We start from the raw sequence: 18,325 nt of genomic DNA, 5'->3' as shown, positions 1-18,325 counted from the left end.
GGAAATAACAATACTTCCTGCAAGGATGGTTAAAAGAATCAAATTAGGAAATATTTGTAAGACATCTGGCACAGTAAATACTTCATAAGTGATACTTGTATATGTTATTGGTTCAAATTTTTCCAGTTTTTATATATTTTATATATATATATATATATATATATATATATTTTTTTTTTTTTTTTTTTTTTCCCTCTAGATTGCTTTGGTTATTTAGGGTATATTGTGGTTCCATTCCAACTTAAGGCCTCTCCATCTCCATTTCATTGAAAAAATGTCACTGGCATTTTGATATGGATTGTACTAAATCTGTAGATAGCTTTGAGTTGTGTAGACATTGTAACAATATTCTAATCAATGAACATGAGATAGCTTTCTTTTTTTTAGTTTTTTTAAAATAAATATTTGTAGTTTTCATTCTACAGATCTCTGGTCTTTTTGATTAAATTTATTCCTAAGTGTTCTTTATTTGATGCTATCATAGATGAGATCATTTTCTTCATTTCTTTTTTGGATAGTTCATTGTGAGTGTATAGAAATACAATTATTTGTGCAAGTTGATTTTCTATCCTGTAACTTTACTGACAATATAACCTTTTCTGATTTGGATGCTTTTAATTTCTTTTTCTTACCTTGTTGCTCTGGGTAGGACTTCCATGACTATATTGACTAGAGCTGGCAAGAGTGGGTATCCTTGTTTTGTTCCTGATTTTAGGAAAAGGTTTTGACTTCTTCCTTTTGAGTATGATATTAGCTGTGAGTTTGTCATATATAGTGTTTATTATGGTGAGGTTACATTGCTTCTATACTTAACTTTTTGAGAGTCTTTTTAATCATATAAGGATATTGAATTTTGTCAAATGCTTTTCTGTACATGTTGAGATAATCATAAGATTTTTACTCTTTATTTCATTAATGTGGTATAACACATTTATTGATTTATATATTTAAACATCCTTATATAACATGTATAAGTCCCATTTGATTGTGGTGTCTGTTTAATGTGCTATTGAATTTGGTTTGCTAGTATTTTGCTGAGGCTTTTTTACATCAGTGTTCAGGTTTATTGGTCTATAATTTTTTTTTTTTTTGTAGGATTGTTGTCTGTCTTTGATGTCAGGGTAATGCTAGTCTCATTAAATGAGTTTGGAAGTGTTCTCCACTTTTCAGTTTTTGGGAAGAATTTGAGAAGCATTGGCATGAATTCTTCTTTAGCTATTTGATAGAATTTATCAGTAAAGTTATCAAGTTCTGGACTTTTTTCCTATGGGATACTTTTTATTACTGGTTCATCCTATTTACTAGTTATTGGTCTGTTCAGACTTTGTCTCCTCATGATTCAGGTTATATGTTTCTAGGAATTTATCCATTTCTTCTGGTTTATCTATTGTTCATGGTAGTCTCCTACCATCCTCTGCAGTATCTGTTGTAATATCTGCTATTGCATTTGTACTTTTATTTATTTGGGTTTGCTCATTTTTCTTAGGTTCTTAGTTTTGTTGACTTTTCTATGGTTTTTCTAGTCTCTACTTCATTTATGTCTACCCTGATCTTTATGATGGCCCTTCCTCTGCTGCCTTTGGGCTTCTTTTTCTATTTCCTTGCAGTGTAAGGCTAGGTTCCTTATTGGAGGGCTTTCTTCTTTGTCAAGTAGAAATTTGTCACTGTAAGTTTCTCTTTTAGAACCATTTTTGCTGTATCATGAAAGTTGTGCAAAACAAATAAAGCTGAAAGCATCATGCTGTCTCTGATTTTCAAATACAGCATAAAACTATAGTAATCAAACACCATGGAACTGGCATTAAAAAACATGTAGACCAAAGGAACAGAATAGAGAGCCCAGAAGTAAATCTTCGTATTTACAGTCATTTGATCCTTAATGAAGGTGTCAAGAGCAGAGAATGGGAAAAGGACAACTCTTCAATAAATGCTGTTAGGAAAGCTAGCTGTGCACATGCAGAAGAATGATATTGGATCCTTATATCACACCATATAATGATTGGCTCAAAATTTCCAAGATTTAAATGTAAGACGTTAAACTGTGAAAGCTCCTGAAGAACACATAAGTAAAAAGCTTCTTGACATTCATCTGGACAATGATTTTTTTGGATATGACCTCAAAAAGTAAAAGCAAAAATAGACAGTGGAACTGCATGAGACTAAAAAACTACGCAGCATAGGAAACAGCAGCAAAGAGACAACTTGTGGAATGGGAGAAAATATTTACAAATGATACATCAGATAAGGGGCTAGCATCGTAACTATGTAGGGAACTCAGATGCTTAAGTAGCAATAAAACATCCTGCTTTAAAAATGGGCAAATAACCTGTGTAGACATTTCTCAAAAGAACATATACATATGTTTAATATCAGTAAGCATCAGAGACATGCAGAGCAACCATAACATGTTGGGATAACATGTCCCACACATTAGCATGGCTACTACCAAAAAACAGAGCCAGGTGTGGTGGCACACATCTGGAATCTTCCAAGTACTTGGGAGGCAGAGACAAGAGGATGGCAAGTTTGAACCTAGGCTATATATCAAGACCCTGTTTCAAAACAAAACAAACAAACAAATAAGAAAAACTCCCAGAAAATAACAAGCATCAAAGATGTGGAGAAACTGGAAGTCTTATACACTGTTGAAGGGAATGTAAATAGCCATGATGGAAGTTCCTTAAAAAATGAAAACTAGAGAACCTACCATGTAATCCAACATTCTCACTACTGGATATGTATCCAAAGAAATTGAAATCAGTAATTCATAGAAATATTTGCACTTGCATGCTCATACTAGCATTATTCCCAAGCTTTGGAATCCACTTAAGTGTCCATCAACAAGGTAAAGAAATTTTGGTGTATGTGTATATGCAATGAAGTACTATTCAGCCGTTTAAAAAAGAAGGAAGTCCTATCATTGTTGAAAACATGAATGAATCTGGAGGACATTGTACTAAGTGAAATAAACCAGGCATAGAAAGACAAATGTTGCATTATGTTATTTGTATGTAGAATATTAATCAGTTGAACTCAGAAGCAGAGAGCAGAGTGGTAGTTGCTGGGAGCTGATGATAGAGAGATTTGGGGGAGATGCTGGGCAAAGGATATGAAGTTTCAGTTAGGATGAATAAATCCTGGAGATTAATTGTATAGCAGGTTGACAATAGTTAATAATAATGTAGACTTGAAAATGACTAAGATATTAGCTCTTAACTATTCTCAGTACAAAAAAGATAGGTATGTGAGGTGATCAGTTAGCTTGATTTAATAATTTTACAATGTATACAGACATCAAAACATAGTGTTGTATATTGTAAATATATTCAGTTTTTATTCACTAACTGCATCTTTATCAACTGGGGGTAAAAGTGGCAAAACTAATAAGATAATCATAATATGCAAAAGTATCATTAAGGTAGGAAAAAGTTTTTCCTCAACCTATTTGTTGACTTTTCTATATAATTGCATATATTTTGAAGAATTTGATGTTTGGAAAACCTCCAGCCTGGTATGTGCTTCTTTTTGCTTGTCCTGGATCTTTAAGACTTGGTCTCACTACACCAAGGAATGACTCTTTGTGTCCCATGGTCAGAGCCACCAGAAAATAAGCAAAGGACAACTAACCACCAAAGTTTTCACTTGAAAAATATGATAAATTCTGATTTTAAAAAACCACAGTTGATCATTGCAAGCATTGACATTTCTCAAGTTAGTTTTTATGATCTTCAAAATCTGAGTCCAAATCCTGGGCTTTTTTAGGAGATCCCCTACCATCTCTACTTAATCTTGATAATGTTTCAATTTCGTGTCCCCTAACTATTTTCTCAGGCTAGGTGTATTACTGTGCATTTATAAATATAGGGTGAGTATCTCTTATCTAAAATGCCTGGGACCAGAGAGATTTTGGATTTTTTTAAATTTTAGGATATTTGCATATATATAATATGAAGATAGAGTGGAGATAGGACCTGAGTCCAAGCATAAACTTCATTTATGTTTCATGTGCATCTTACACACATAGCCTGACAGTAGTTTTATACAGTGTTTTTAGTGTGCCTGCATTATGACTGAATCTGTCACATGAGGTCAGGTTTGGAATTTTCCACTTGTGATACCATGTTTGGAGCATTTCAGATTTCAGGTTTTCAGTTTAGGGATGCTCATTCCTGTAAACATTTCATGCTGCATTGTTTTCTCTACCATGATACATTTCTCAAGGGTTTTGTGTGTCATGTGTGTATTTTGATGTCTGCCTAGCATCTGGTACAGAGAAGGACATTCTGTGTAATTGGTGATGAGCTGTAATGTATTTGAGATTGTCAGTTAATGAAAGGAACAGCCAACACCACGTGGAAGAATAAGTGACATTGAAGCTGAGGGATGGCAAAAAGTGGAGATGTTGTATGATTGTTTGGGAAATAGAAAACTAGGCAGAGTAAGTGCTCTGATGTGGAAGTACAGCTCAGTATCCATATTAACACACAGCATTGAGGACATGGCCTGAGAAGTGAGCCTCTCTAATAGTACCCAGGTGTGATGTACAGTGGCCTGGGCTAGGGCAGTGGCCATGGGCTAGAGAAAGGTGAGCAGGTTGGATGTTTAGTAGTAGAGTCGCTGTGAACTGATGGAAAGGAGAGAGGGAGGAATGAAGTTCAGTGTGGGCCCAGGTTCCTAAGAGGACCCAGCTGCTGGTCAGTGAGGGGAAGCTTGAGTGGGTGTGGTGACGGTGAGTTCATCACTTATGAACAGATGAGTTCCAGGGTCTTTGGGTCATTGAAAGTGAAATGTCACTTGGAACTCTGTGTTTAACGTTCAGAAAACAGAGGAAAAATACAATAAATTGAGTTTGGTTCTTTTAGTGTTTTATTGGAGGTACTGGGGTTTGAACTCAGGGTCCTGCACTTGTTAGGCAGGCCCTCTACCACTTGAGCCATACTTATAGCCCTTTTTACTTTAGTTATTTGTCAGATAGTGTCTCAGTCCTTTGCTCAGGATAGGCCTCTGACCATGATCCAACTACCTTCACTCCCATGTAACTGGGAGTATAGCAATGCACTACCATACTCAGCTTATTTGCTGAGATAGGGTCTTGCTAACTTTCTTTTTTCCTAGCTGGCCTCCAACTGTGATCTTTCCATCTCTGCCTCCTACATAGCTAGGATTATAAATAAGTACCACTGTGCCCAGCCACACTCTGGAAATCTCTCTATATAGATGCTAGCCACTGCTGTGGGGTAGTATGATCACCTCATGGGATGGAAGCACAGAAGAGGGCTGAAGCAGAATTCTGAAGAGCAGCCTGCAAAGGAGGCTAAGGCTGAATGGCAGAAAGGGTGGCAGAGGCTTCATGGATGCATTTCTAGGAGGGAATGGTTGCCCTGTGGTGCAATGAGTATCAAGTTTACTGGGTTTGGCAACAAGCATTGTTTCGGTGGCTTGATGGCCACTGGGCCCAGAACAGAGGGTCCAGGAGTGAGTGGGAAGTGAAATTGGAGCCACAGCCTACATAGATGCAGTATTTGTGCTGGCCTGAATGGAGCTTTTCTGGCATTAGAAGAAATTAGAAGGAAAGATCCCTTCTGATAGATACAGTCCCTGGTTGTACAGCTTGGTGAGTGGCAGATGAATGGGACTCCATCTCCCATGTGCCACCTTAGCTGGGTGCACTTGTTCAATGTGCACATTGCACCTCCATGCATGACAGCCTAAGGTAAGCCATCACTTCTCAGTCCAGGATAGTTTTGCCTCCAAGAGAGACATTTGGTTGTTATAGTTGATGCAGGGAGGGTGGGTGCCACTGTTGTCTGGCAGGCCTGAGGAGGGAGGACAGGGATGTTCCTAAACACCCTCCAGTGCACAGGAAGTCCTGACAACAAATCACTATCCCCAAATGTCAGTTGTGCAAAGATTGAGGAACCCTGGGGTACCTGAACCATTGGAGATCTTTGGTGTGAAGAGGAGGGTAGTCAGCTGCATTTGCCTGTGGTAATTTTCATCTTGCCTCCCCCACCACCCTACCTCCCCACTTCTCCCCAATAAATCCCTAATGGAAAGTAATCTTGTATCCTCATTTCTGTTTCCCAGCACATTGTAAGGCATCTGTACTTTAACAGTATGGGTCGGGAAATTCCATTTTGGTAACCAAGAGATGTTGCTTCAGCTAATCTAAAGTAACCCATGATTCATTGCCAGGTTGATAAGGCCTTCATGCATGGCCAGCCAGCCCCTTGACTGCCAGGCTTGGGAAAAAAAGATAGGAAGTATTCCTTGTCTTGGAAGCAAGCCTTGCTTCTGGCTTTGAGAAGAAAAGAATACAAATGGTTCTCACCAGATAGGGTTGCAACAGCTCTCCCAGCATTTTGGGAACAAATCAATTATCTCAACAATGTCAAAACTGTGTTCCCAGATCAGTTGTTTGAAACCTTGCGGCTGATGGGGAGGAGGAGAATTAATTAGCAGTTCCCGGTGTCCTTTTGCAGCCTTCTCAAATTGCAGCATGAGAATCCCTAGGACAGACTGGCTGCTCATTTGATAATCTGTGTTGTGCTTGGTACAAAAGGTTGCTGGCTAAATTTTGTGAGCCCCTCTGATGTGAGGCTGGCTGTGTCTTGGGTCCAATGAACAAAAAAATAGACTGTAACATTTTGTCCATGGAGAAGGACTTCAGTTCACAGAACAATTTTGGGAAATCCTGGGTGAGTTTAACAGTCTGTGTGTGTTTTCTGTTTTTAGGAATATCTTACTCTGAATGCAAATCTAAGACCTTTGAAAGAATGAAAATGAGCTGGAATCTAAAGATTTGGCAAAGAGCGTGTGTAAGACAATGAGAATGTGTGAAGCAAGAACAGGAAGTGTCTTAATTTAAACATGGCAGTCAGGGGGATGATTACAACGAGCCACTGGCATGTTAACTATGACATCAGTCTTCTGAATTAATTACTATAGATATGCAGGTGGATTTTAGGCCTCTTTCTATTAAATTGTCTTCCATATGGTTTAAAAAGGAGGACTAATGCTCTAAGAATTCTCTCCTGCATGCTGAGTGTCACTGAGCAAATGATAGATGTGTGTATCTGTGTACATATTGCCTTACTAGGTTACAGCTCCATAGAAGTAAAACACACTGTATGTTAGCTTTTACATTTCTGGAGCGGCCTACAGTCCAGGCTGTAAAAGCGGAAAGTGGAGGTGGTTGGGAAGTTTTAGGCTAAAGAATGCTGACGTACATTTCCAATTATGGCAAAGTCTTTGATCATGAAGTTAAGAACCTGGGGCAAGCATTAGTCAAAGGATACATAGTTACAGTTAGATAGAAATAAATCAGAAGAGATCATTGACACAGCATGGTGACATTCTTGAAAACCTAAAGAGAATGGATGCTATGAACTCTCACCACAAATATGACAGCTATGCGAGGTCAGGCGCTTAACTAGATTCAGCTATTCCCCAATGTTTCTGCACATTTCACAGCATCTTCTTGTATGTTAGCAAGCATACAGTACTACCTGTCCAAAAAAAAAAAAATTTTTTTTGTTTTGAAAAAAAGGAACCTCAATCATCTAACATCTGTTTTTGTGCATGTGTGTTTTGAGGACTGCCAAAAGTATGGATAAGTGTTTACCCTGTTTTTCTAAGTTCTCCAAACTGTGAAATTCATAACTATGATAGCATATGCTTTTCTATGGTTAAGCAAATTATTTATCATGTGTTTTTAAATAAATTGTTTTATTACGTGTACTAAAAATCCTTTATAATTCCTCAAGGAAAGAATGTTTATTATGGATAAATATTGAAGGGAAAGTAAGAGAATCTTCATGTCTTTGTAATATCAGTGGTCATTGTCGACCATACCGTAGGCTGCAGGAGAAAGTGGTAATTGAGATGCTCTATCCCCTGTCTTACTTACTTTTATTTTTATTATTGACTGTACAGAGCTTTCCTACGGCCAGCTACTAACAGATGAGAATCCCTGAGTTTTTAAATTGCCATAGGTGAACTTGGTTTAAGCCCTCAGCAGCAGGTATATTTAACACATTCATGTATGTATACACACATGTATGTATGTATATGTGTATGCCCCTGTGTGCTTTCCAGGTGTATTTGTACAGTAAATAGCAGGAATATTTACCAAGAATGTTTGAAAAGAGAATGTAAACAAATCTATACCTGTTTCCACAAACAATATTAGTCAATTATGTGAAAAAATTGCAATAGGTATAGTATGAGCAAATTTTTATAAACTCCCCACTATGTCCATCATGAACTTATATGGATATGTTTGCACAGGAACAATATGGAAGGATATAATAAGATAGTAACAAAGTTTCTCTGGGAATTAAATTTTTTTCTGATCAGCATTTTAAAATGTTTTCTTATGACCATGTTATATTTACACAACAAAAATAAAAGAGGGGGAAAATTAAGTGCAACTATGTGAGTGGCAGAAATTGTGTAATCTGGTTGAAGAACAATATATTGCACCAAATTATAGATGAAACAATGTAAAGTTAATATTTTCCTTTTAATTCCACCAGTAATTCTAAAGAAATTTCTTTTCATTGGTCCTTTATTACTTCCATAGGGAAATAAAGGGAAAGGGAACATACCCGAACTTTCAACTTTCCTTCTAATTTTATTGCTTTCTCTCTCCTACTTTGATGGTTCTTTGGGGTCTCTTGTTCCAAAATTTTCTGGAGGGAGTGGCAAATTCCCCATCTCTTCAGCAAGATCTTGTCTCAGATTTCGTAGTGGGCATGGCTGCGTGTTAGCCTTCTCGCTACCTACCCCTGCCTCCCCATCACACACTGCCCTATGGCAAAGTGCTTAGCAAATCTTAGCAAGCTGTGATGGATCCTTACGGCTGACTGAGCTCATTTTAAATTTCTTCTGCTTATTTTTTATTGTTGTAGGTTTTGGAGACAGGGTCTTTCACTGTAGCCTAGGCTGGCCTAGAATTTACAAACCTTCTGCCTTCACCTACCAAGTGCTAGAATTATGGGTCTGCATCATCATGCCTGGCTGGCTCTTGTAAAGAACTGTCAAGGAGTTGTTCATGGAGGATCAAACTAAGCTGATAGCGGAAAGTCCACAGACTTTTAAGACAGGCTGTGTTTCATGATTACAGCTTTCCTTCCTTCAGAGTAACTGACTGGGTGGTGCTTGGAAAGGACTGTTTTCCCTTCCTTTTCCTATTCCTGCTCTAACAGCTGTCACAACACACAGCTTGAGGTGGGAGCAACCTGGCTTCCTCAAGCCCCAGGCTGCATTGTGGGGAGTGACCAAGAAGCCACTCCAGCCTCCTTCTGCCCCAGACACCTGGTTCCTTTGTTCTTTCTCCTTTTGTTCTCTGGGGTGCAGGCGGCAGTGACTCCACCACATAGGAACTAGGAAGCTGGGAAATAAATCCCACATGCAGGTGCTGGCTATTGTCCATCTGGAGGAAACAAGCCTTTTTCTTCCTGGGACAGCTTTCATTTCCTGATAGCTTCCAGAGGGTAAAATGATCCATAATTGGGGTTAGGGTTTGGCACACACAAAGTAGTGGGGTCAGAAAGTTCCCTGGGGAAGTATGCAAAGTAGATTTAACATTGGGGAAAACTTACTTGGTGAATATTAGTCTTTTTTCTCCATGTAAATCTGGGAATTTTAACTGGATATTGGTGGTTCATGCCTGTAATCATAGCTGCTCGGGAGGCAGAGATCAGGAGATCATGGTTTGAAGCCAGCTCAGGCAAATAGTTTGTGAGACCCCATCTCAAAAAATACCCAACACATAAAAGGGCTGGTGGAGTGACTCAAGTAGTAACAAGTGTGAAGCCCTGAGTTCAAACTCTAGTACCACAAAAAAAAAAAAAGGCAAGGATTTGCTTTCTGGTATGGGATGTCAGCAGTCATCATCTCACTAGAGTGGACACAGGGTATTCAGAATCTCAAGTGCCTGTTTGAGCACACACTCACTCACCCACTCTCTCTGCAGGTGGGAGAAACTAGCAGACTTAATCTGTGGCAGGTTCCCTCTTAGTATCATTTCTTAGTATCCCAAATGGTTCTTAGTATCACTTGGGATATTGGTAATTCTAAAGGGAAGTTTCGATTTTTAACTGGGTTTTATGAAAGCTTTCAAGGTGTTTATTACAAAAATACCTCCAAAACCAAACCTCCTATTATTTACTAACATGGTGCTAACCATTCTTATCTCCCCACATTCGTACATAAGCCTGACTGCAGATCTTAAATAATATATTCCTATGAATAGCAAGAGCAGATAAGCCATGTTCTCAAAACACCATGGAAGGGACTTGGGCTCCTGCTGGATGAAACTCTCTCTTAGAAGTGAGAGGCAACAGCCAGCAGCCCCAGAAGATAACAGCTTGTTAGGAGTGAGAGGCTCCACTTTCTTCTCTCTCAGTTTTTCATTTTATTGTACTTCTTTTTCCGTTCTTTGTCTAAGCTGTATCTCTTAACTTAACTCTTCTTCTTTTCCTAGACTCTGGAATGATGTCCAAGTGTTAGCACTTTCTCTAGTGTAGCTCCAGGCATCTTTAATCCAGTCTTTTCTGCAGTATCCCTGTGCCTCACATCTTGAGAGAAGTTGAGAGAGAGAGCTGGAGAGGAGAAATGGGCCAGGGAAGAAAGCCAGGATGCAAAGGTGATGGGGATGAGTGAGGAGCAGGATGCAGCGAGGGATGGCAAGTCATGGTTAAGAGGACTTGCAAGGCTCAGTATAGCCACAGTGGTGGTAAGAAGCCCAAGCAGCTGCTTTCTCTCCCCCTGGGATTTCCTAGTTACAGTGAAAGTGGAAAGATTAGGTGAGAAGAATGAGGACAAGTAGAAAACAGATTTGTCTGTTTCCCTCTTTTTTTTTTCGGCAGTATTGGGGTTTGAAATCAGGGTCTCATGCCTGCTAGGCAGGCATTCTACCACTTAAGCCACCCCACCAGTCGTTTTTGCTCTCATTATTTTTGAATAGGGTCTCAGGTTTTGTGCCCAGGCAGGCCTGGACTGTGATCCTCTTATTTACACTTTCCCAGTAGTTGGGATGTGTCACCACACCCAGGTTATTGGTTGAGATGGGATCTTGCGAATTTTTTTGCCTGGACTGGCCTCAAACTGCATTCCTCCTGATCTCTGTCCCCCAGTAGCAAGGATTACAGGTAACAGCCACCACACCCAACCTGTTTCCCTCTTTCATTCAGGTTGTCTAGATGGGACATAGAGTTGTTGCTCCTGATGATGTTTGAGATCAGATTCTGTATACTAGTCTTGATTCCCAGAACTGCTCATCTGAAGTTAAATCCAGAGGGTTCATGGGACTAGAGTTTGAACTCAGGGCTTTGCACTTGCAAACCAGGGACCTGCACTCTCCTGCTTGAGACACACCTGCAGTCCATTTTGCTCTGGTTATTTTGGAGATGGGGTTTCTGGAACTATTTCCAGGGCTATCTGAACTTTGAACCTCCCAATCTCAGCCTCTGAAGTAGCTAAGATTACATGCACGAGCCACCAGCACCCTACTAGTTTTTTCAGTTTTTCTTGATTCTCCTTTGGAAACCGGAACAATGCTGAAAGACTTTATCTCGCTCACTTGGCAGTTTTGCATGTCTGAGAAGCTGCGTAATTCAGAAGTGCATTTATCTCTTAACTCTGTGAAGTGACATGGCTACTCTGGCTTGCTGAGACAATGCCCGGAGGACTATTTATAATTATACTCTCTCCTGTGCTGCAGACCTTGTGCTTGGTGCTAGAAACAGCAGAGAACAGACATGATGCAGCTTTCATGCAGTTTTCAGTCTCTCGAGACAGACTGACACTAAATAGAATGTTAGAAATGGTCAATACTCTTATAATGCATAAAGCTGAGTGTAGAGATCAGGAGGATCACAATTTGAGGCCAGCCTGAGCAAAAAGTAAGTGAGAACCCATCTCCAGAAGAACAATAACAAACTGGGCATGTGCCTTTCATCCCAGCTTAGCAGGAGGCATAAGTAGAAGGATTGCTGAGACCCTATTTCAAAAATAACCAGAAAAGCAAAAATGACTACAACTTAAGTTGTAGAGTGTCTGCCTAGTAAGCATGAGGCCCTAAGTTCAAACCCCAGTACCACCTACAAATAGAAAAAACAAAAAATGATGACAGAAGTTTACAAAAATAAGTAAAGGAGGTATGGAATATGAGGATCTAAGGTAGCCCAGGCAAGGAAGGCATTCCCGAGAAGCGATTTGAGACCTACCGACTGACTAATAAAGCTGCCTGGGCCAAAGTTCTCTGAAGGGGAACCTTGGGAATAGCATATGCAAAAGCCCTGAAGCAGGAAGGAGCTTTGACCTATGTGAGAATTGTCAGGAGGGAGGCAGAAGTAAAAGCAGGAAGTTCAATTAGGAAGATCAGGGACTTGCCTAAGGTCAGTTAGCTGGTGAATGGCCAAGCCAGGACTTGAACTCAGACCTTTACAAAAGCCTCCTCAGCGTTTGTTAAACAGTATTTGGTAATGATGCTTACAGCAAACCAGCACATATTCCAAAGGTCCTTAGGTGACTTGTTTCTTCCCATGTGGCTTCTTGATCTTTCAGTTATACTATAAAATGTTCTCATATTCATCTATCAGCCACAAAAAGAAAGGGAAGTACTCATTTGAATGAACCCAAGGACACCTGGAATTTTGCCTTCCTTCTACTTCAGTATTGCCAAATGTAGTTTCCTCAATTCTTCTGATCACATTCTTGACTAATCTGCTCAAATCTGTACTAGGCCTTGGCTTTTCCCCCCATGACAGTTCAGGAATTTTTAAAGAAAACATTCTGAGATGTTTTCTCTTGATCAGGGTGTTTGCAGCTACATACTACATACATTGTTTTTATTTGCAGAAAGAACTATTTTTCTGCCTTGACATCCTTTGTTAGAAATGAATGCAATTGTAACTTTGTCATCTTTATTTAGAAGAAATCATTTGTCAAGCCAGGTATTGGTGGCTGTCACCTATATTATCCTAGCTCCTTGGGAGGCTGAGATCAGGAGGATCGCCTTTCAAAGCCAACCCATGCAAACAGTTTGTGAGAGCCCCATCTCCAAAAATAACCAAAGCAAAATGGACTGGAGCTGTGGCTCAAGCAGTAGAACTTCTGCTTTGTAAGTGGGAAGCCCTGAGTTCAAATCCCAATCCCACCAAAAAAAATCATTTTTCAGGTGCTCTATGTAGAAAGCAATTTAAATGTTTACCACTTCTTCCTTCTAAGCACTTACTGTGTTCAGAAGTATTTAAAATTGAATAGTTGAGTTAGCTAAGATAAATAAAATTACTGTTGTGCACTAAGAGTTCTGTTCGTGCTGGACAGTGGGCTCTAAACATCTTTGACTCTCATAACTTCTCTATGATGAAGGTTGTATGATAATTTTCATTTTACATTTGGGGAAACTGAGGCTTAAAGTAACTGGCTGAGTTTTCAAAGAGTTCCTACATGTGAGGCAATGAAGCTGAGACTTCAGCTCATTTTCAGAGTACCTACTGTTTCTCATCCTGGCATTCTGGTTTCAGAGTCCAGCTCATTTTAGACAATTCATGGAAGTCCCCTTAGGTGCTGAGAATGTGTGGCTGGAGATGAAGTGAATGTACATGATGTAATGAAGTTACTTCCTTACAAACTGTCGTAAGGATTTGTCCCAGAGACCAAGGATGGGGAGAATGGAAGCCAGTTGCTAAATTTCACATTAATTATTTTGTTCCACTCAACTTTTGGTAAACTCAAAGCTTCACTCTATTTGACTTTATTTTCAAAGGAACATTAAAATAAATAAGTAAAATAAACTGCACCTAATAGGTTTAATGGAGATTAAATCCAAATGCAATGGCAATCTGAAAGATCGATCATTTTAAACAAATTATTTTTAGCAGTGGTTCTCAGACTTGAAAACCCTGGAGGGCTGAAGTAAAGCACAGATTGCTGAGCCCAATCAGCAATCAGGCCTTAGATGCTCTGATTTAGGAGGTCTGGGCTGGCCTGAGAAGTGTTTTCAGTCAGAAACAATAGATAATGTATATGTATCCTATTATATGTGTGTGTGTATTTGTATAGATGTAAAAGGAGATTCATTATAGGAATTGGCTCATTGATTATGGGGCCTGAGAAGTCCTATGATCTACCAGGTGGAAGCTACAGAACCGGCAGAGCCATTGGTATAATGGTGTCGTGTCTGAGGACTGAGAACCAGGGTGGCCTTGGGTGTAAGTCCTGGTCCCAGACTGACAGCTGAGAATTACAGACCTTGGTGTCTGAAGGCAAGAGAAAAGAGAAGCTCCAAGACAAGACTGTGCTTTTGCCATGCTTAGTATCTAGTACATTCAGGTCCTCAGTGAACTGGATGATGTCTGTCCACATTGGTGAAGGCCATCTATCTATCTTTCTTCCTCCCTCCCTCCCTTCATCCCTTCTTTCCTTCTTATTCTTTCTTTCTTTTGTTTCTTATGCAGTACTGGGAATAGAACCCAGGGCCTCATGCATGCTGGGCCAATGCTCTGTCACTTGACCCAGAGGGTGGTCTTCTTAACTTTTTCCAGAAACACCCAGAAATGTTTTACAGTTACCTGAGCATTTTGAGGTTCATTCTATGTGACTAAGCTGTCAACACTGGGTAATGCTGCTGGTGGTCTGGGGACCACACTTTGAGAACCATTAGTAGGTGGTAAGACACAGAGTCACTAGACAATATTAAGTGCTAATGAGGTGAGATGAATCAGTAGCTAATCCCTTAGAAAGCTGTTTTCTAGCCCAGCCACATCCACAATCCAATGCAGAATGAAATCTAATGCTTACCAGGGTCCGGGTGGAACAGTGACTCCATGGAACCACCACTGGATTGATGATGGACACACCTTTCTCCCCTGCCTCCCTCCCATCCACGTGATGGCACCCGATGTTGATGTGCACAGTGCACATTGTGTCTTCTGTATGATGACTAAATTCTTCCATTCTGCTAGGTATATGGCATCGCCATTCACCTTGCTAAATTAAATGAGTCAAATGGATGAACATAGATCAGGATTTAGATACCAGTTAGGTAAAGCATCAGTTCAAGTTTGGACACTGTGGAGCTGGCCCTCCTTTGGAATGCTTCAGTGCCCAAGGCTTGGCCGAATCTCTCCCTCTTGCAGTAACTGGGAATTAACTGGAATAATCTACAAGTGTAAGATTCATAGTTGGCTGGAATTAAATTGCAGAGGCTGGTTTAGTAAGCCTTAAGGAATTCTTTCAGATTTGATGTGTCTAGACTTGTACTGAAATATGAAATACTGGATTTGACAAGATCTGTGGGTTCATGCATACTGGTTTTAAAAAATGTATTTCTCAAAATACAATTAGGGAAAAATTCCTTTGAAATGCTAAAATTACCCTGTAGTGGTGATAGAGATGCTGACAGCCCCTTGTACTTAGAACAAAACAAAATAACTTTTAACCTTTCTGATGTTAAAATAATGTCATTAACTTGTGTGTACACAGACATCACTGGTTATGTTTAAAGTAATCATTAAACTTTTTCAGAGCTATACTTAAGATACCTACATTTTAAATCATGCTACTCTAGTTAAAATATTACTGCAAAGTTGAAACTCTTATTTCTTCCTTTTCTAGATTCTGTTTTGGCTTAGCTTGAGGGGAACATAAAGAAATATGATTGAATACAGAAGCATTTTAAACAATCTTATTTTAGAAGGAGGGGGAATTCCACAGTTACTTCTGATAATGAGCCTCCTAAAAGTATGAGAGAAAAGACTGAGGGTATAGCTCTATGATAGAGTACTTGACTAGCATGGGTTCCATCAAACCCAGCAATCCTACACACATGAGAGGGAGGGGGCGGAGACAGGGAGGGAGGAAGAGGGAAGATGATGGGAGGAGACTCAGCCCAGTTTTATAGAGTCTCAGTGCTGCTAGTTGTTAGATATGACCCTAACAATGTCATTTAACTGTAAAACCTTAGTTTCTACATCTGCTAATATAAGCCTGATCTTAGTAACTACCACAGGTGGTTGTGAAGTGCCTGACCTATAATCTGTACAGTTAGCTATCATCCTAAATATTAGGCCATATTCATTTTCCTTTTTCAAGAAAAATTCAAGAAATAGATAGAAAAGAACCCAAGAGATAGTTACACCATTGTCATCTATCGTTCAGCCTTTTTTTCCTGAGGTCTCTTTGGCAAAATAAAAGATAAACTTGTACCTGTGATCATTTTGGACTTGTGGTGTAATTATCAAAGTGCCTTGAGGTACAAGTGTGCTTATGAAAACTCAAATTTGGGGAAAGAAATAAATTGGATACAGTGACTATGAGGGTTTCCTTTTCCTGACAGCTGTTTTTCATTACTCCATTGATCTGAAGTGTTTTTTTTTTCTCCCTAGCAAAAGTCCTTGTGCCATTAAGATAATTCAATAATTGATGCAATTACTTTCCTTACTCAAATTAAATTCTTAGCGCCTTTGGTACTTTCTGGGTCTTGCCTTGATACACAACACTCCTGAATAGTTTTAATTTTCTTTTTCACCCCACTTTCTTGGACCAGTCCTCTAATTCTTTTATTTGGGTAGCTGTTCTCTTTTTACAAACTCAGAGTTGATCCCTCTGCTTAGCCACAAATACTGTCTCAGCTGATGAGATGTGGTATGGGGACTTTGTTTGGATTCTTATTTGAACAAACTGACTGTAATGACAGTTTGAGATAACAAACTGTCCATTTGAATGTGGACTGATGATAACAAAAAATTAGAAGTTTTGTTAGACTTGATAATAGCACTGTGGTTATGTTACAAACAAATGTCTTCGTCAGTGATAAATGCACACGGAAGTTCTTATTGGTAAAAAGAGACGTTATCTTGGTTTTGCATTAAGATATTACAGCAAAAAATATAAAAAATGAGGGAATAGCTGGAAAAGACTGACAAAATATTGTTGCAGCACACTGATGGGCACTTTGGATTCATTATATATCCTCTTCGCTTTTGTAAATGTTTGAAGTTTTCTATAATAAAAGACTTTAAAAATTAAAGCAAAAATGCATATGGAATTTCACGATCCTTTCAGGAGTTTTTTTTTTAATTTTATTTTTATATCATCTGTTTCATATCACTGTATCCTTAAATGATAATGGAGAAAATGTTCATGCCCTAGAATTTATGCAGGGAATTCTCACTAGGTAGCTATTGAAAAGTGAGTTTTAAACAGGCAAAAATATGACCACAGATATAAATGAAGAATACGGCTTGCAAAATTGATGTAATCCTCAAGCAAGGAAAAAAACAGGGTAGAAGCCCAAAAAGTGGCTAAGACCACCAGGGAATTAAGGAATAACTTTTGTAACTGGACCCATACAAAGATGGGAGGCATGTGAAGGAATCGAGGTATAAAGAGACCATTAGCGTGGTGTTGAGAGAGAAGATAAGAACACCAGGTCTGGAATGGGCTGGTCATTTGAAAAAGCTGGGGAAAAGATTTAGGAGAGTCTTAAAGAGAAGAATAGCAAGGAGGCATAGACCTAGGATTCAGAGCTGTTCTGCAATATGAATAGGAGACCTCATTTAATATATACTTTGATTCTTTCACATTGAACTGATGCCCAACAGCACAATAAATAATTCTCCCTAAGACTCATGATGGCCTTTTTGTGCTTAGGGAACACAAGACAGCACATTGGCTAGGTGCTGGGGGTTATCTTAAACAGCAGAATCACCAAAAAAAGGCACAAAAATACAAAAAAAAAAAAAAGTGCAAAGTATTAAATTCAAACTCCAGTGTCACACACACACAAAAAAAAGGTATTTGTTTACAGTGGAGGAGCTGAAAGAAGAAGGTAGACTGTGGCCTTGTTTGGCCTCAGCTGGGGATATGGATGGATGCACAGTGACTCAAGTATTTAGATTCTCTGCACATGGTTTGATTTAGGGTCACAAATAAATTTTAGTGCGCAACTATGGAACCTATCAATAATGAAGATCTGTGTTTTCCATTTATTTTATTTATGGTTTTGTATGGTTTTGTGTGTGTTGTTGTTTTGGTGGGACTGGGGTTTGAACTCAGGATTTTGTGCTTGCAAGGCTGGCACTATACCACTTGAGCCACATTTCCAGCCCATCTCCAGACTGGACTTTTGGAGATGGAGTCTCATGAACTATCTGGCCAGGCTGGCCTCAAACTGTGATCCTCCTGAACTCAGCCTTGCAGGTAGCTAGGATTACCGGTGTGAGCCACTGCACCCAACCAAAAATGACACATTTTTCTAAGTGTAGCCAAGAAAACTTTAAGTTGGTTCCCTAGCAAGATTTTAGTTTTCTCG

At 39.3% G+C, this 18,325-nt stretch overlaps 1 protein-coding gene across 3 annotated transcripts in view; it reads left to right on the top strand.

Moving 5' to 3' along the window:
* The window catches only part of Kank1 (KN motif and ankyrin repeat domains 1), a 204,263-nt gene that overhangs the window by 39,345 nt on the left and 146,593 nt on the right, over positions 1 to 18,325 (top strand). Inside the window, exon 1 of one of the 3 annotated variants that reach the window (XM_074051972.1) lies at positions 6,543 to 6,698. The exons of the other annotated variants lie outside the window; for them this stretch is intronic. The gene's annotated coding sequence lies outside the window, so the exon portion shown is untranslated. Of the gene's footprint in view, positions 1 to 6,542; positions 6,699 to 18,325 lie in introns of those variants that run through there. 3 annotated transcript variants of the gene reach the window in all.

This window comes from Castor canadensis, chromosome 13 (genome assembly GCF_047511655.1).
Source record: "Castor canadensis chromosome 13, mCasCan1.hap1v2, whole genome shotgun sequence".
Classification (NCBI taxonomy): Eukaryota; Metazoa; Chordata; class Mammalia; order Rodentia; family Castoridae; genus Castor; species Castor canadensis.
Note: the sequence above shows the minus strand (reverse complement) of the source record. Positions and strands in the feature narration are given on the sequence as shown.